Source organism: Aphidius gifuensis, linkage group LG3, assembly GCF_014905175.1.
Source record: "Aphidius gifuensis isolate YNYX2018 linkage group LG3, ASM1490517v1, whole genome shotgun sequence".
Taxonomy (NCBI): Eukaryota; Metazoa; Arthropoda; class Insecta; order Hymenoptera; family Braconidae; genus Aphidius; species Aphidius gifuensis.
Window position 1 is genome coordinate 4,724,798 of NC_057790.1, and position 21,145 is coordinate 4,745,942.

The 21,145-nt window shown below is 29.0% G+C and overlaps 1 protein-coding gene and 1 long non-coding RNA gene across 3 annotated transcripts in view; one reads left to right on the forward strand and one right to left on the reverse strand.

Moving 5' to 3' along the window:
• Positions 1-21,145, reverse strand: part of LOC122851596 (ephrin-B1) — a 509,511-nt gene that overhangs the window by 275,008 nt on the left and 213,358 nt on the right. The gene's annotated exons all lie outside the window — the stretch shown is intronic.
• LOC122851601 lies at positions 94-21,144 on the forward strand. Its single transcript, XR_006373707.1, has 13 exons — positions 94-321; positions 2,315-2,447; positions 3,166-3,338; positions 6,917-7,147; positions 8,405-8,574; positions 10,434-10,591; positions 13,041-13,230; positions 14,127-14,366; positions 17,636-18,078; positions 18,177-18,421; positions 18,548-19,511; positions 19,687-19,967; positions 20,212-21,144. It is a non-coding gene; the product is annotated as an uncharacterized LOC122851601 (long non-coding RNA).

Below are 21,145 nucleotides of genomic sequence, written 5' to 3' on the forward strand. Positions count from 1 at the left end.
GTATATTGGATTTTTGTTTGTAGAATTTTTTGATTATTTTTATTATCTATTGTAATATATATAGGTATATATAATTTTACTTTGAAGTTATATGTTTACAGATGATATTTCGTTGATAATATAACAGATAATAGTACATGTTAAATTGTCATACTCAAGTATCATGATGATCCAGACGTCTTTTGTGTCTGGCTGTCAATAATATAGGAAAATTCAAAAAGAAGGATAGAACTATATATGCAGATGAAATATGAGAATCCTTTTGGTATAGTTGGTTATTTTGTATGAGGATGATGATGAACGTCTGGGATTGCAATTACGGTAAGAAAATGCCTTGTAACTTTGAGAATTTTCGTGTATTATAGTTCTTCCCTAATTCTGCAGTATCGGATGTCAATTATTATTGATGATGAATAAAAAAAAAAAAATAAATAGATAAAAATCAACAAAATAACAAAGCTAATATTATAAATATAAATTTAATAATGTTAATTTACAATAGTGCATGTGAATTAATATTTCAAAATTGTCTTTTTTGCATCGAGAGCCATTTAATAGGAAAACACTGCGATTAGTTCATAAATAATGTTGATCATTCGTAGTAGGTGGTAATAATAATTATGTTAGCAAGGTTGTTTAGCTCAGGGAAACATTGAGCAAAATGCTTGGAGGGTCTATAAATATAAAATATGAATTTCAAATATTATATAGGTATATAATTCATAGGTATGTTTGTGCATACATACTATTCATGGAAGAGTGAGGGAGAATGACAGACTGAGACCAACATATATACACATACTAGCAATGGCATAATTGAATTGGCTTCCTCGACCTCATTCACATTCAATCGTGATCATTACCCGCCGTGGGCATCCTCCTACGTGGACCCGCAAACACTATGGACCATGAATTCACCCACCATAAACCGTACCAACAGGAAATCTCATCAAAAAAAATAAAAAATAAAATGGTATAAGATTCATTAAAAAAAATATATATATAAAACATATAATCACGTAATTTTGAATGATTCACATAATTAGTCTTTCATAAACACATTCGTTGATACATCTTTTTAATAATTAGAAAAATATACATATAATTATATTTTTCAATTTTAATTTAATATCTTTTTTTTTCTTTCCGTGACACATATAGATATAAGAAAATTATTTTAAAATTCAAATGAATTAAAATGGCAACATTGTTAATCAGTGATTTTAATTGATGGATACTTGCAGGTTTATATGTTGTTGTTGTTGTTGTTTTATATACATATAGAATGAAAGGCAACATGTAGACACGACTGTCACCAACAAGTTTCTGAGGGGAATTGAAATTATATATACAAACTAAACCTTATGCATATATATAGTCGTTGTGTGGACACGCGAGGTTTTGTATTATACAAATGCAAACCTCGGACTTTTGTAGATATAGACGCTGGACATGGACACGTGCTACTGAACAAAAGAACTTGAACGTAATACATATGTAACGCGACGGGAGACATTGAGATGAAGGTGAATCGCAAAATAAGAGAAGATACTTTCTTATGGATCTTGTTTTTTTTTTTTTGGTGTATAAAAAAGGGATAAAGCAATAGGGTATATATGTACTAAGTTTGTATACTTTAGAGCACTTCATTAAAATCATCCGAAAAGTTCATCACGATTATCAATTTGTAATCCATACAAGAAAGAAAGAGAAAGAGACTCGATCTCTGCTACTTTGGTGTCCCCTACATATATATACATTCAATGCATACAGTATATACCCTGCATCATCAGTTTGTCATGATCAGTTTAGTCGTTGTGAACGTTATTTTTTTTTTTTTTGTTTTGGTTTAATCTTTTCATTTTTTTTTTTTTTTTTTTTGTACTTAAGAAGGGGTGGTAAAAGAGAGGAGGGTAAAAGAGATCAGCTCCGGGTACACAAACCAAGCTATTTTCGCTTGCCCGGAAGGTCCCAGATACCTTTGCCATGATAAGTAATACATATACTTAAATTCTGCATTCGATCGGCATCTTCGATAAAAAAGTTCTCGTTGCCCTGAAGCCCATGATCGCATTCTCCTTCCCATCAGTATTTTTGACTTTTGAAACTTACCTGAAACAGATAAATTGAAAAAACAAAATTATACTCTTGTGATTCTGTCAAAATATTTATTATAATAAATAAATATAATAGTAATAATAATAATAATATAAAATATATAACTGAAATATTTTTTTTATTTTTTTATTGTATATATAATTTTATTTATTTAAACAGTTACATATATATATACGTATGTTTGTGATAATTGCAGGATATAATTATGAGCAGTAATCTGGAAAAAAATATAACGGCTGGATAAACAACTAAACAAGAGACGACTATCGTTTAAATCGAATCAACAGCGATGTCGAATACTAACGAGTAGGTGACCCGAGACAAAAGAGGTTTGTGTATATAGTGTCTATATACATATACTTTTTTACTTTTTTTATTATCTTTATTTTAATCTTTTTTTTTTTTTTTTTGTCTTGTCCTCCGTATCCTGTCTATGAACAACTTAAAACCCTTTCTTTATCATCCACCCCCGGCAATACTCGTGTATTCTTCTCCATATTCTTGAAAAAATAAAATTTTAGTGTACTGAAATTTATGCTTGGACAAAAAATAAAAAAATAAAATAAAATAATAATCTTATTTTCTAAAGGAATATTATATACTTATATAGTTGATGTTCTCTGTAAAAATGTGGATAAATGTTATCAGCACTTTGGTGCAATTGCGACATTAACGGGTTGTACCAGTAAATGTGAATGGCTGCCTGGGGCAACAAAGATTTTTTGGCAAAATACTTGCCCTCTTTTTGCCTTGTAATTTTGCTTGAGACATGCAATTTTCTTGAACCATATTCTCTTTTTTGTCCTACAGGGTGAAGATGATATTGCTTAAAATGAATTTAGAAAATGCGTACTTATTTTTCTTTTTTTTTTTTGTTACGAAGATATGCGTAGAGAAGACATTCATTATTCTTTTTATGGTCAGTGTGGGTTGTAATGAAAATTGGCAAAAATAAGATAAAAAATTAAGATAAAGAAAAAAAAACGAAAAAGGCAGGTGCATGAGTAATTCAATTTGGTTCTGATTTTGTTTTTTGTTTTGTTTCAGAAACAGTGGGCAGTTGATGAATTGGATCTTTTTTTGATTCATGATTTTTTTACAATTGGATATATTTTTTTGGACCGTTTGGATTGGAGCATCATCACACCTGGTAAATGTTTCTTCTTTCTCTCCAAAATCTGCCTAGAAGGTTCTTGCAAATTTTTGGATTCAATTCTCATGTAAGTATATAATGTGAATGTTATTATTTTTCTTTGTTATTCATCTGTTTTTTTGCTACTCTGTCTCGTCTGGTTTTCGTTCTGATTCTTACACTGATTCTCAAACTGCTGTTGCAACTACCTGTCTTGTCAGTGGACCCTCAACGTGTCCTCCTTCCACAACTGTATATACATATATACCGTGCGACCAACTCACGTATCCAAACATTTTTCCTTTTGTTTTTATTTACTTATATTTATTTATTTTTTTTCCAATTTTTTCATTTCTTTTTTTTTTCTTTTTTTCAGCTTCAAGTCTCTTTTTTTCTGCTTGAATTCTCATTTTTTCTTTTTTCTTTTTTACTTCCATAATTTTTTTATTCCTTATTTTTTTTTATTCTCATTCTTTGGGTCCTTCTGGCTTGTTATGCAGAGTTATGCCCCGCTGCTTGATGTCTGACCAACCAAACAGTTAAGAGAGATAGATTGATAGAGAAATAATCAAGTTAAAAAGAGTTAAAAAATGACTGGCATCATTCGAATGAGAATACTCGCTACTTGTCTGTCTCTCCGCAAAAGGTTTTTGGAGATTCTTTTTCCAAATCATCGTAACGATCTTGCGGAAGAGAAAAATACACAAAGTAAAAAAGACTTTTTTTTAAATGAAAAAAAAAATATATTATATACATATGTATAAAATATTTGGAGGTTGAGGTTTTTGATGGTGAGGTGGATAGTCGTTGCATCGATCAAGTTGAGGTGTACACGTAATTTTATCCAATGTATGAAAAGGAAATTGTTTGACACAGAAATTACGAGTGAGTTGAAACTTTTGCCGTTTGTCCACATGAACCAGTTGTGTTTGATCGTAATTTATCAGTTTTTTTTTTTTTTCTTCTTTATCACTCTTTTTAACAATCTGTATTTTTACCCTTTATTTTCTCATTTTTTTTTTCGGTCTTTTATCTTTAACCATTTGAAGCCCTGTTTTTGAATTGCATCAAAGATGCCTCTTCAACTTTCCATCATCAAACATCAAGATCATAATTGAATGCCTTTGTTTTTAAAAAGTTTTCTTTTTTTGTGTCGGAAATTCTCAAAAAGCCGTCAAAATGCATTTAGGGGATATACGATTTTACTTGGATTCATCCCAGTTTTCGTATTTTATAAATGCATAAAGAAATAATTTTTTTTTTTTTTTTATATTATTTCTATTGAAGATTTTTCATCAGAGAATCTCGTTGCTAAAATTGTAAAGCTATGAATTCAAAAAAACCCTCAACTGTTTATATATGTATATATATTTTTTTTATATTTTATTTTATTTTATTTTTTGTATGATGCAAAACAAAAGTCGAAATGGAAAACAACACGGTTTTGATGCTCTGTTAGTATTTATATATACATTTGTTGGCACTGAAAGTGAATAGGTATATGGTATGTTTCTATCAACTAAATATTTTTCCCCACGTGAAAATAAAAAATATAGAAAAACAAAAAATTTGTTTTACAAATATAAAAACTACGAAAACCACCACAAACGTTCGTTAAAATGCTTCTTTTTATTTTCGTAAATAAACCATTGAGTTTTGAAAAATCCAACAATAATACTAGCAACACGGAGAGAAATCCGCAGCAAATAATGCTGTAGAGTATCAAACAAATTTTACTGTAGTCTACTGGAAATTGATTGCGTAAATATAAATTTTACTACAGTAATTAATCTAAACAAAACAACGTCACAAAATAAAATTATTGTAAACATCAGAATAAAATGTAATGTGTTTATTAATTTTAAAAAATAAACCATTTTATAAATTTTTGTGTTTCAATTTTTATTTAAATTCGTGAATAAAATAAAAACAATAAACTTTTTAGAAGAGGTTAAACACACTTGATTTCAATAAATATTCGTGTCATCTAATTTACACATTTCTGGCATAAAGTATATTAACTAACTTCCAAAATTCCGGTAGATACAGTAAAAAATTTAGATGAAATATAATAATAATCATTATAATAAGTGGGAATTAGTTGCTTTAATGACGTCAGCTATGATTTTTACGATACCACTACAGTAATATTTGGTGCGGATTTCTCTCCGTGAAGTCTATATATATTCTTAATAAAAAAAAAAAAAAAAAAAAACAAGTAATAATAATGAGATGAATAAATCTCATTGTTTCATCAAGGATAAATTGAATTCTTTTACAATGCAAATTTTGCTGAAAAATAAATAAATAACTAAACAGTATGATTATAAAATTAACTTTACCATATTTTTTTTTATTATCACAAAATAGTCGTAAATGATATATATATGTAGGCATCATATCACCATGAGAATAAAACTATGGTAAAATTATTTGAAGGGAAAAATAATATTTCGCACAAGGCAATTGGATAGCATCAATTTGCGCCCGCATAATCGAGTCACAACAGCAATTTTCTCATAACCGTCATCGTGGCTGTTGAGATTAGTTTCTTCAAGACATTATCATTTGCTGCTGTTTATACCTATGTGCCTACTGTTATTATCGACAAGGACGTTAATTGCGTCACAGCTTGAGATAAATATGCTATATTCAATTCTTTTTTATTTACAACAATATATATATATACATATACTTATAAAATCAACCTAGCCCACAAAATAAACTTATTTCTTTTGCAACTAGGACTCGACTTGATGGAAATATTATGCACGTATTTCTTTCGTTCTCAGAATAAATAAAAAATCTTTAAGAAATCACAACGTTTGATTTATGTCAGCAAATCAATATACAAGACAGACTTATTAAACGCAAATCATCAATCCTCAAGATACTAAAAATAAGTATTTTAAATCATAGAATAGACAGTTGTATGTCTACATACAATATTAAAAAAAAAAAATAACAATTTATTATTATTTATTTATTTATTTTCTTCATTTTTGCTTTTGCATATTACCTATTTTGTACAGAGTTAAATAAAATGAGTGACCAGTGAAAGCTCATGTATACATGTATATTTATGAAACATTCACATATATCTATACAAGGTAGAGTTATTTTCATCGTCATAAAAAAAAATGAATAGAGTGTGAGACATGCGTCATTATATATATATCCACTGGATGAAAAAAAAAAAAAAAAATGAGAATACAAGTAAAGATAAAAAATGAAAAAATAAATTCAAAAGCATATATTTTTGGGTAAAAGAGAGGTCCATTAGGCGCCATCGTGGGGGTGTATAAGCCGACTAGCTGAAAAATTCAGCCAACCAAAATAAAACATCCAAAATATACTACAATCAGTCGTACTATACATAGGTGCATTATTTTCAAATATTCATTAAAAATAAAAAAAATTCAATATAATATTTATACAATGCGTAGATCAAGAGATTATAATTTATTCAATGAAATATTTTTATAAAGAAAATTTTATTTAAACCACAAAAACATTTAGTTTCACAATTTCATAGAAAAACGCATGTATATATTTATTTTTATTATTTTTTATTATTTATATCTCGTTTATTTTTTCATCTTGGTGTATTTATGTTTATGCTAGTATATTTATGTTTTCATCATTTCAACTTTGTCTACTTTACAGATCAACAAGTCGAGGGCAAGTGAAGACCGCAGTTTAATTTACATCATTCTACTGTCGGCTTTTGACGTTAAACGACGACGACCGCATATATTGTCGTAAATGAGAAAACTTGCAAAAATTCTTCAAGAAGCTCACAAGATATGAGATAATGACGACAAAATATAAGGAGTATACCAGCAACAAATCTAGTGGCTTATATAAATTCTACAAAATGTGGAAAAATACAGAAAGGTAAAATTTTTTAGATAAAATAATCATTGTTGTGCGTTATAAAGCCATGAAAGATAAAACAAATTTACAAATGTTTTTGCTGACTCTTCGAGAATTTTGCAAAAATAAAATAAAAAGAAAAATACTTTATAAAAGTAACAACCAAGAGTTTTTCTAGCTGAAAAAGAAAATGTAGATATACTTTGATACTTTGTTTTGTCACATTATATTGTTGCCTATTTCTTTTTATTTTTATTTTGCAAACTATAGCCCTTATTCCATATATAGTTATAGAGAAAATCATGCAATAGTGTTGACAGATTGTCTTGTTGTAACATTAGCAGCCACAAATCCTTGTACTAAAAATATCAAATGACAATATCTCATAAAATAGTTGGTGTACATCATCATTTTGCAGTAAGTAGTTGTGGGATGAAAAGTGAAAGTCTTGTCTTTAATTTTTAAATTTTTTGTCGTCCCTTTTTTTTTTTTATAATATTTATTTATTATTTTTATTATATATTTATCAACAATTTTTTTTTTATTTCTATATCAAATTATATTCTCTCAATTATTTAACAAGCATGTTATTTATTTATGTATTATTAATATTAAAATGAATCATCGTGGTGGTCTAGGTGCGCTTGGCATGCTATATTAAATAGTGGGTAGTCAATGTCTACTGTGCACACACGCGACTTGGCAAGAACTTGGCTTTCATAAACGACCACAAATGTTAAGACATACAAAACATGTATGATATTTATCCTATTTATATAATGATACTTTGATATATATATACATACTAAAACTAGGTGATTGTCTGCCGCCTGAAAGCCAATTGCCTGACGTCATTCATGACAATGCTTTTTCTTCTCTCTCAATCTTGTATATTTTTTATAATTTTTATTCGTTTAATATTCTCTTTTTTTTCTCTTGACAATTCAACGTTAATTCAAGACCAATTTTATATATAATTTATAGTTTTGACCTTCATCTCAGTAATATATAATAAAATTAAAAAATATATATATTTATAATGGCTTTAACCATTTATCTATTATAATTATAAGATATAAATTTTTTTTTATATTTTTAAAATGAACAAATACAGCAATCTTTGTGTATCGATACTACATCTAGAAGTTTTGAAAAGAAATAACCCGTATGTTTCTTGTTCTCTATTATATTAATATGCGCTTTTTTTTTTTTTTATATTTTTTTTATTCAATTCTATCAATTTTTTTATTTCCCCTAATTTTTCCTTTTTTTTTTCAGACTCCCTGGAATTCCCAGCACTCTGGACATAATTCTGAAGTGGTGAAAGGCAGACGGTGAGGGTGAAAGGCCAAAAAAAAAGAAGAGAGAAAAATAATAAATAGTTGAGCTATTATTTATTCACATTGATTTGTTGCCAGGCCAATCAGTCAATCTCGACATATGCTTAAGTAAGATTACATTTGTACTAATGTTGGGTGTGAACGGAGCAAAATGCTGAAGTACTCCACCGGGGGGGATTTACGAATTTCCCGGGGGTTGGAAGAGTGGAATAATATTTAAGGGGCACCCAATAAAAAATATACTGTACGCGTATATTTATATATCTAAATATATTATTATATGATGTATCGTTCATATCACAAAGAAGGGGGAATATAATTTTTTTTATTTTAGATTTTTTTATTTTCATTCAGATAGATATAATGGTAAAACCTCTCGACAGATTACACGCACGGTATACGTATATGTATGTCCCAATTGGGAAGCGACCCCCTTGAACATTAGTGGTCTTATCGTTGAAGGTATTACATCAGTAATGCTCCATGAAGCAGATACATGTAACAATGCTGGGATTTAAAATATATGAGCAGGACAATTTATTGTATTACGCCTATTAATTGGCATAATATCAACGTGTCTGTTGTCTTATTATATTATATTTCAATTTTTTTTTTTCTCTTTTCTATATCTTTATCTCATTATTTTTTCTTTTATAATAATAATTTTTAAATTTATATTTATTTTTTATATAATATATAAAAGACAAAAGAATGTATATCTATATCTAACGATTTGCTTCAAGTCTCACGACTCACGATGAGGTCAGTAGTGGGGAAATGTGACCCGATTTTCAGGAAGTATAATATACTTTCGCGCTTTATCGGTTCTTGCCTGACATCAGAGACCGGTTGAACAATACCTTTCCTTCTATATAGACTATATATATATGTATACACATAAGTGTCTATATGATGAAATATATATATATAATAAATATAAATAAATAAATATATATATTATAAAATAATATGTGCATCGCATTGAGGAGAAAGCAAGAATTGTATTTCTGGTATAACCGAGAGTGGAATGTATATATCTGATCGTTTACTTTAACGATCAACTGGATACAGATCAACAATGTCTCTCTCATCGTTTTCGCATTATATTCTAAAAGTTTAAAGCTTAAGGACATTGGACACAATACCTAAACTTTCAGTCTCACTGTGGTGATAATATATATCTATATAGAGCGATTAAATTGCCGGATAGTTAACTCTTCTTTGAGAAATTCATTTCAAACAATTCCAATTGTAACAACGGATGCAATAAAATTCATCAATGATGCTATAACCAATTTCAAATTGTCGAGAAATTTTAGCAAAGTTGTTACCAAAGCAGATGATCATATTTCTCCTTTTATTTTTTTCCCCATCTGAAGTCCCTTTTTGAACTTTATATGACATTGGGTAACCAGTGGTCCTTGACGGTGCGAACTAAAACACGTGGCACACAATCCCCAATTTTTTTTATTTCGTCATTGTTTTTTTTTTCCTCAATATATATTTTGTTCAATTCATTTCATTTATTACTCAACGAACTATCTGACGCTATTACTAATGTATATATACGCGTACAAGAAAAAAAAATATTTCCAGGTGTTTATAGATGAAAAAACATGACGAAAATTGTTAGCTAGTAATAACAATGAAACGTCAGCAACGGGCCTAATAAATTTTCACCCCAGGAGAGAACACAACCCGCATCCTACGATATACATATATGTATACATGTGGTTCTTTCTCACGACCGCAAACCAAGTAAAGAATTTGACGCGATCAAAAATAACGATAAGAATTGCACAGATTTTTTATTTTTATTTATTTTTCTCTGGTAAAAAAATAAAAAACATGTTCATAGTCATATTTTTGAATCTTTTTGTATTTCTTGGATAGAAAGTAATTTTTTTTTTCATTTATTTTTGTCTTATCTTATTATTTATATAGTATTATTATTTTTTTATTTTTAGAAATCCAGTTGTTGGAAGAGACTATTATTGCTAACTGGCAATTGGAAAGTCTCGGTGGGCTTACTCAATTTCTTGTTACATACTGTCGATCATGAAATGATTATCCATGACGATAGGAAAAAGTTCACGCTAGTGAAAATTTATGGAATATTCAAATGGTAAGTATTCACATAAAAATGAAAATAAAAAATTAAAAAACGTATATAATGTTAGTATCAGGCAATTGAAGATTCAAATGTCGATTTGAATGTCTTTGAATATGATTATCGGTTTGTTGCTATATAGAATAATATAGAAATCATATAATCGTTTTCGACTTTGGGTATATTAAACAGTCTAGAATTATTTGATTCAAAGACAATAATAATAATAATAATTTTTAGTACTGTACAAGATAGTGCGATATGGTCTATATGACAATTGTGCAACTATTGACTGGAACTATTGATTATGAACATGTGCATTCAAGTTTATCCATTAACTTGACTGTCAAATAGCTATGAAAAATCTATGTTTAGTCGTTTGCGTGCATGAAGATTAACTAGTTTATATTTTCTCAAAATAGCTTGCTTTCCCTCTTTCATATACACAGACTGAGTGACATTTTAAATGCCGTTAATATAGGTGGAAATGAAGGTGACGATTCATTTTTACCAATGTTATTTGTTTATTTAAATATACATTCAAAACCCATCAAAGCGTTATTTTTTTTCCCTCGTTGTTTAATGTTTTTTATTTTTTTTTTGTATTATTTTAATACCGTGGGTCGTTTCGGATTTATGTCACAATATATTTTTTCTATTTTTCAATTTTCATCTATATTTATCCAAGGTTTTTATTATCAAATCTGTCAGTTGCATAAAAATACAAAAATGTATAAAAATTTGAAAAAAAAAATAAAAAAAAAATCGATATTTGTAATTGCCAATTGGGTAGGCAATCTGTTTCGCAGTAATCCAATTTTAATTGTCTTTTATCGTAATTAAAATCGTTGTTATTAATTTAAGAAAAAAAGGATACAAAAAAAAAGTATATATATAAATTTAAATATATCGAAGAATAATGTCTTTTATTGGATATTGTGCTAAAGAAATATCCAAGTGTTACTATTGGATCTTTATAAGAAATAAAAAAAAGAAATAACAATGGAAAACAATTTACAATGCATGTTTTGAATTTATCGATGATTGTAGTGGTAGTAGCAATTCAATGACTTGTTTATTACTCAGACTGTAGATTCACTTGGTTATTTCGATTTATACAAAGTTTCACAGCATCGAATCGTCATGAAAGTTGGATACGCTCCTTTCATGGCGTTCGTTTAAATTATCCTTCGACAAATGGGATAGTGTGTGGATCGATTGGTTTTCTGGTGAAAGTGTTTTTTATTTTATTTTTTTATTTTTATTATAAGTATCTTCTTATTTATTGTATATAATGTTATGTGTGCATATTTAAAGTGTAATAATAATTTGCAATCATCTTGTATATCATTCCAAAGGTGCGAAGAAATAAAAAAAAAATAAATAAATAATTTATATATATAAATAAATGAAATGAAATAAAGAGAAATATAATATATGAGAAAATTGATTCACCAATAATGCAACAACAAATTTCAATTTTACAAATAAAATTCAATTAAAAATTTCACCTGTTATTGGTGAAAGTAAACTTTGAAATACAACAAATAAATATTCATAAAATTTATTTGCTTATATATATGTATTACTGTTTGACTATCAATTTTTACAGTTCACTTGAAAATAAAACTGACAAAAGTAATCCCTCAAGTATAAAAATATCACTGATAAATAGAGCATGAATTTTTAAATAATCAGAGAATTCAACAGTACACATAACACATATACAAAATAATATTAAAAAATAATAAAAAAAAACATTTGCATTGCAATATTTTTTCATTCGTATATATATTGTGCATCCACTCAATATTAAAACAAACAATATTTTTTAGTTAATACTATTGCGTTATCAGTAGTTTAAACTTTAATTCAAAACTCGTTGTTAATGAAAAACGAAAATAAAAATAAAGGGAGATAGATACATATGAAATTCAAATGATAAAAGCTTATGAGAAAAAAAAATAAAGCAAATTTAATCATATATAAAAATTGACAAAGAGACGACAACTGTCAATGAACAGCTGGGTCACTAACTTGGAGTATTTCTGGTTCTACTAGCCAACTCAATGTCACTCGAACCACCCCTTCTTTTTTTTTTCTAATTCATCCCTTCTCTAAAAACTCACCCTGTTTTTTTTTTCTTTATTATTTTTTATCTTTCACACCGTTTATTCAAGAGTACACATTTGGGTTACCCCAATATCTCTTTTTTGCAACACCCACAGTATTTTTTCTTTTTTCATTTTCACATCAACATTTTACAGTGTTATTTTTTATCTTCTCCTTCAACGTCTTGAGTTTGTGCACAAACTGAATATGAATTTTCTTTGATGGCATATTTTTTTAAGTCAAACACTAGTGCAGTATGAACACACTGTTCTTGATTATATATTAAAGTGACAATGTCAACGTTAGTCATAACATGAAAATTATTGATTAAATATATGATTATATGTTACAGAGGGGATGTCAAGAATCTCTAGGAGTCATATCGGATTCTGGTTGAATGCTTGAATGAATGTAATACCAAGAAATCCCAAGAAGCCACATCAAAACTTCAGCTCAATTTGTAAAAATTTTCATTGGATATTATATCTCGTATTGATTCATTTCATCAACTAAAAAAGGTGTACAGTCAAGTGAAACGTGAGGTAAGGGCTTCTTTATTTTTTTTTTTTCCCTATATATTGTATTGTATATTGTTTAAATCGATGTACATGTATTAGTTTGCCCTATTTGGTTACGTTGCCCGGAAACCTAGTCAACCCCCGTTTATATAGCCAATGAGGTCGATGTACCAAGTACTTGAAATCCTCCCTGCATCAATTCACATTTTTTTTTTTTTAAATACAAGTTATTAAATATTAAATATAATTGTTTAATATTAAAATGGAAAATTTAAATAATGTGAATAATTAAATTATAATAGTTTCAATTGAATGTTACAAGCATCAAAAGATTTTTAATAATTGAGCTTTGTCATGACAGAGAGTAATTAAATATGTCATTCATCAGCACACATAATTCAAAGAGAGGAATTAAAAATTTTTGGTTATTGAGAAATATAAAAATACTGAGTATATACTCTTTTGTAATATTTATCAATTTGATATAAATTGATAGTGAGTGAACTCGTTGTGATCAGCCACAACTCTGTCAAATAAAGTATTTTAGTAATATTATGGGTCGACAAGTATATTATACGCAGTCATTATCACGATTGAATGATTTTGGTTGGACAATTTTGTGGCCATCAGTCATGATTATGTGGCTTTGCATATTTTCTGCCTCAAAACATAAAACAAATTGTATTAGTAGTGAAATGATGAGTGATAATTCAATAAATTTCATCAAAATAATAACATGAAAAGCTTTTGTTAACTTGATAAAATAAACAAACTATTTTATGCATATAGTTTAAATATTATTCAGTCAAATTATTTTTTTTATTTATATTGGATTTAATCAAACATAAAAATAAATTAAAAATCACTTAATAATGAGTGTATTTATTTTACATGGTGAAACAAAAAAAAAAAACAAAAAGATATAGATTTCTTACGATGGAGATTCAAGGAAAAACCATTGTTGTTTTATTTCATTTCCGTGGCAAGTAAAACGACTTTCTATTTCCACGATCTATTTCCATCCCCCGACAAGTAAAGTGGTATATATGGAAGAACAAAATCATGGCTCTTGGACAGGAACTGATGGAAAAAAGAAAACGAAAATGGAATATCCTGGTATCATGACGAATAAAGAAGAAATAACGATAAAGTAAAAACATGTAAGTTTTATTGTCCTACACTGATTGCCACTGTTGTTTCTCATAGATTTTTTTTTTTTTTTTTTTCATATGTTATACCCCTTTCTAATGCCAACAGATATCACTTTTTATTTTCCCTCCAATTCGCGTCTATTTTCCGGATAAGATGGAAATTACGATGAGGAAAAAGAAACTCTTATTCTGGCAAATCTCTATGAACGACTTTTATTATTTTTCTTTCTTTTGCCTTTCTTTTTTTTTTTTTTTTTTTCTTCATATATATATATTTCAACCCTAGTGTATTTGCTAGTATATAAATATCTGTGTTTTCTCCCTTGTTTCTTCTCACCCCTGACAATTGTTTTCTTTCTTTTCTCCCTTAATTTTATTTTTCACTGAGTTTTGCTGTCGCCACACATACATCACAATTCGTTTCGGCAAAGGGCATCTTAAGCAAATTGTATTTCGTTCATTGCATTTATACACAATCATTAAATTATTTTTCTTTGTGTATTGTGTCGCCTTTTTCACTAATGCATTTACAAACGAATATTTATACAAATGTGATATTGTGATTTTTATTTTCTGGCTAGAATAGATAAGAAAATAAAATAGGGAAAAAGTTCTATAGCCTTTTTTTTTTTCTTTTTCGGAGAATAAAATGATTCATCCCCTCAAGTACTAGTGCATATTCTCCAGGGCGTAACTCTCGACTTTGTAATTGATTGCTCCTGATACGCCTTCAGATTTCATTTCCATCTATGTTGTACCCTTCTGTATACAAAATATATTTTTCTTCTCTACCCCTTGGTGCTCATCTACGTTTGTCCAAACTTTTGTCTTTTTTTTTTTATTATTATTATTCTGTTTTTTTTTTCGTTTTTTTTTCTTTTGGTTATCACTCAAGAGTATAGAGTCCAAGTTGAAAAACAAGAGGGATATTTAAAATGGGAAATTTAGTACTGCACTCTGTACCCTAGCATTATTTTTAAGGAACATAAACTATATACACATTATATACAGACAGTAGTCTGATGATGCCCCCAGTAAATATATATTATATATAAAAAGAATCAATCTACGCAATATGCGTTCACTGTTACGTTAATAATGTCAATATTTGCGTCAATCTGGTAAAAAGCGTCTCACGTATGCGTTTGCCGTTGGCCTGGATATATACTATATGAAAAGAAAAGAGTCACCCTTAATAATGCAACGAGAATGATGAGTTTAATAGTTTAACGCGCACCGTCTGGATGATTTTTCAGTCGACCAAATGGCAGGCCAACCAACTCACCCCAGATATTTTTTTTTTATCCTTTTTTTTTTATTATTATTGTCATTATTATTATTTCTTTTGCATTTGTTAATATGCTATACTACCAGAGGGGCAACATAAAAGCTTTGTGTCAATCAAACGTTAAACTTGAAAAATAAAAAAAATAAAATTTCATTTTATATACGTTTTTAATGGATATAAAAATAAAATTTTATGATTTTTTTAAGTAAAATAAGACTGACGATGATGTTGTCATGTTTAATGTTTATTAATGATTTGAGTATATGGACTTTAAGTCAACCAGATGGCTTTGCTTCAATGATAGAAAAAAAAATATATTTAAAAATTAATAATAAGGGTGAAGAGACAACTAGTCATGAGAATGGAGTTACTTCATTTTCATTATTTTTTTCTCATCATCAGTTGAGAAAGGAAATGAAATTGGCCTGAAGATATTTGCTATATGTAAGGGTCGTGTTGTTACATTGAGCTTGGCTTTGTAAAAAATATATAAATAAAAAGAAAACAAAGAAAAACAAAAAAAAAAAATAAGGTTAGATAAACAATGCAATTTATGTAAACAAATTGTTTGTAAGGATCATCATCCTTCGATGAACCTGAAAATAATAAGTTCAATAACAGTCGCGTGTGTACATACAATTGCCGGACATCCGGTTGACGTGGCATCATCCTGAAATCATTGGCCAAAAACATAAAAGGGGAATGAATTAGCTATCATAGTTTCACAGTCAATATAGTAGATATTTCAATTTTTTTTTTTTTTTTTCGTATTATATAGCTCATGTATGTATATATATAGATATAGATTTTTTTGTTTTGTTTACTGGAGTTTAATTTGACATGTCAATGTATATGGAACATGGAAGCCTCAAAAAGTCTGCAACTCTCTGAACAGGGAAAGCTTACAAAGACAAGTGAAATGAAATGGGGGTTGAGGAAACTATAAGAATAGAGAATATTTGGGGAAAGTAAAAAAGAAAAAAAAAAAAAAAAATCTATTGTTGATGAGACTGTAAAGCTACTGGTTTTGGCTTTCCCTAGCTATTTTTCTTTCATCATTGCCATAACACTGAATGCCAAGAATATATTTCATATTGATAACTACTGAGCCAACTTATTCGTCTCAAAAAATCATGAGCTTTTTCGTTTGCTTGAAAATATATGACAATAGGATCTTTCAACTCTGGTCAAATGTAGGAACGTTAATTGGATCTCATCGATTATTTTCATCATCAAATGGTGAAGCGTGATCAAGGCAACGAGATTGCTTCGTATACAATATAATATTGGGTGGGATTTATGCTCGTTGCTATCATCCTGTTGTAGCCCAGGCAACTCCCTTCGAAAATCCTTCATCCATGTTACGCGATATATAATTCGTCTCTGCCAATAGCAAAATACCTCATTCGTTTCAGCTACTAAACTTTACATTTATTATTCCCTCAACTTGTGTATATAGTTTAGTTTATTGTATACATTATTTTTTTACATGCTTATATATATTTGTTGGCTCAACCCAATTATATACAATGATCCCTCAATAATTTTATTAATTTTATTTTTCTTTTTTCTCTCTACCTAAACAATCTAAATTCTCTCATTACTCGTCTTGCCCTGTTTGTCGTTTTAAAGTGGCGTCAAAAGAACGACCTCGAAATCGAATCCGTTACGCTCCTTAACTCGTCATGGCTTGTTTGTTGCGGTTTCTCACAGTAACACTTTTTTTTTTTTTTATATTTTTTTTATTCATATTATTTATTTTTCGCTTTATTTTAATTAAGGGAACAGGGCATGATTCTTTTGCTTCCTTGCACCTGTTTTCTTTTTGTTAAAATTGTTTTATTTATTTATTATTCTTATTTTATTTAATTTTTTGGTCTGGTGAATATATCAAGAGAAAAATAAATAAAGAAAAAAAAAAAAATAATAATTTTCTCATAATGATTATTATGATGTGTATTGATTTGTTACATCGTATCTCGTGTTGCAGGTAGAGTGATTGAAAGAATAACAAAACTTGACGTCTTTTGCCAAAAAAAAAAAAAATGAAAGTGTACTTTTAAAAGTACTTTGATGGGTTTAGTATTGTATAATATAGATGATCGTATTCTGCAGATGTACTGCTTGGGGCTGTGTCTATTCATTCATTCTAAAATCCAACATCCACTGTTATATTGAATTTTGTGAAGAAAAAAAAAAAACGCCATACTAAGCTTATGCCAACGTAAAATTATTGTTGATATACAGTAGGGACTAGACAGAATTAAAAGGGAGGCCAAAAATAAAAAAAAAAAAAAGAAACCCACAGTGAACAACGGGTCGTGTATCTAATGAAAACACGTGGCTTTATATACACGTGACCCAAAGAAATCGACACCCTGTGACATTTGGGAAATTCGAGTGGTAATCCGTCAAGACGAAAATGACAAAAAAGTAAATAAATAAAATGAATAATGATGATAAAGGACATTACTGAATTGAAATTAAAAAAAAGTATACATATAAAAAAAAGTAATGACATTTTCTTTTAGCTGCTTAACCAGTAAACGATCATCAAAGTATCCCACAGGGGGAAACTGGTCGTTGGGTTTAGCGACCTCATCTCAGGGGCTTACGATTCAACAGACTCAACAGCAGTGATTTTGATTCCACTTGGTTTTATCTTTGCTTTACCATTTTTGGCAATTGCAGTCCTCGTACTTGACGATTAGGACAAATGATGGCCATCTTTCTCCCTAAAAGTTTTTTATTTTTTTATGCTTCTTTTATTGCATTGGTGAGTATAATAATGAAATTATTCTGAATGGTAATGTCATTACTAAAATGAAAAAAGTTGTATACCTATATATAATATAATTAATTTTTGTCTTGATTTATCATTATTTTATTTCTTTTTTTTCAGATTTATTGATGCTGATAATAGACACCTTACGTCATGTAAATGAAATCATGTAAGACAATTTACATTAACGACACGAAACCACCCACACACCGAGTCAAAATATATAAAAAAAAACAAAACAAAAAATTCATATATCGTACAGTGCAAAAAGTAAATTAAATTTTCGTAACGGTTTGAAACGAGCGAAACATGAAGTATTGAAAATTGAAAATTGATATTGATCGATTGTGGGTGGGCGTTAAGTATGGGATCGTCGAATGGTTACATTCTATTGGACACAACAGGGTATTTTCAAAACACCTACACTCTTTAATGTAAAATGTTTGATTGTATATGGCACGTGCTCATGTGTTGAAGATTGTCGTGCAAAATGTCTTTGTATATATGCATTAAAATCAAGGAGACAAAGAAAAATAAAAATAAATAAAAGGAAGTCAGCCATGGAGAAGTCATCTGGTTGTGTAATGTTTGTCAACAATTAGGTGTATTCAATGACAAAGTTACGTCCGGCAATATAAGATAAGACAGTTTGGTACCCACAAGGTACTTTTGGGTATATCGACGTGAATAATCGCATCAAGAGTCAACATCATTCCTGTACAATTTGCGTGGGAGTTTCATGTACGATCATTAGGTTTGAGATGTTATCGTTTGCCTGTAAGTCACTCAGTCACTCGGGTTCCAATTCTTTGGCTCGATTATACTCGTAAGGGAAGCTAAACGATCTCGACGATCTCATCACGTTCAGCCATCACCTCCCTTTCTTACCACTCCCTTTTTCCGTTTTAAACTTAGCAATTTGTGTTTAAGACTGAATGGAATATTGCATTTTTGTGTCAAGTTATTTTTTACCACAAGTTACCACTATAAATATCGAGAGCTGAAAGAGACATGGAATTTTTGAGTTAAAGTCTGGTGGAATATTATCTTGATAACTGTGGTCAGAATAAATGGAGAAAAAATTGTAAGTATAATCAAAAAAAAAAAAAAAAAAAATAGTATGATACATACAACTAGCATGTGACATTGTATAAAAATTTGTTTACTTTTATGTTGATAATAATTATTTATTTATTTTTTTGTTGCAATATTAAAAAACAATGTTTGTAGAATTAGTAAAATAATTGCCTCCCTTGCAGGGGCTCACACATGAATAGCTTTTTCTGCGCTTCCAACAGAAAAAAAAAAAAAAGAAAAAAATCGACAACGATTTATGAAGCTATGATATTACTCTTGAGACACATGTATATACATATATGAGTATTTATATTCACAGTGTGTGCAGATGATAGTTTCCATGCTCACAGCATGAATGTTTACTGGTGAATCATTTTCAGATTGCCACTATATTCCAGCCCCCTAGTGGTGGCTAATCGATGCTTTTTACCTGAGGTTGTAAATAAAATCACTGCCAAGCAAGGTGAGTAAGTAAGGTAAAGTGTTTTTCATTTGTAGCATATACAACGCATGCGTTAATGAGCATAAAACGTTCTTACCTATCGAGTTACTGATTCACACTGTCGCGTGCGAAACTCCATTGCACGATATCGAAATAATTTTTCATTTTTTATTTTATATATTTTTGTAACTTATATTATATGTCAAATTTATTTATTTATTTATTCATTCATTTTGTCGTGGTTTTTTTTTTTTTAATTTTGCAGGAACCTGAAAACGGCATCACAGCTTAGATCGCAAGATCAGGAGACCGTTTTGAAAAGTTGTTCTTGTCTTGATGCAGTACTATGTATACATATATATATTGATTATACACGAGATGAGAGAATAATAAAAAAAGAAGAGGTTAGTGCTGGTCTGCAATTTGATCGTCACATATATTTCAAAAAACGGGCTCCAGCAAGTTGGTGCTATCGTTGTTATTGTTCCTGCGATTTCATATCGGTATTTATCTGGCTGGCATGGTGAGTTTCTTGATAATTATGGCAACCAAAAGGTGTTTCATTCAGTAGATTCACATATATTATACAGTCTTTACCTGTGCAGTTTAAAAAACAAGAAAAAAAAAAAAAAATCACAGAAAAATTTATATATTTTAATACTCGCAAGATATATTTTTCCAGTGTCAGACTGTCTCATCCTTATTATTGACCGCATTGCTTATTGGGGGGTATATTTTCGGTCAATAAAACTCTCTTGAGCAATGTGTTATTTTCCTATCAAAATGTATATTGTGAATGAGCCACTAAAAATATAAAGAAAGTGCACAGGAGGATATATAACTCCTTGAAAATGCTCGGGGTTCGTTATTAACCCGGCCAAGTACATATATACATATCCCGTTGAAAATAACATTTAATCGTTTTTTACCCAACGGCAACAATTGTTATCCGTTAATCATAAAATCGCATTTTTTTTTTATTTAAAAAAAAAATAAAACAAAAAAACAAGCTGACAGCTCAATGGCACGTGGATACATGCGATAGATTAGATGCAGTATATGCACATTGTGTCGATTTTTCCGGCTCTTGTCACAAAATTAATGGGCCAATGAACGATGAACTCGTCAATCCATTCGATGCTACAGTCATAAATATTCCAAAAAAAAATAACAGAAAAAAAAAAGAAAGAAACAATTTA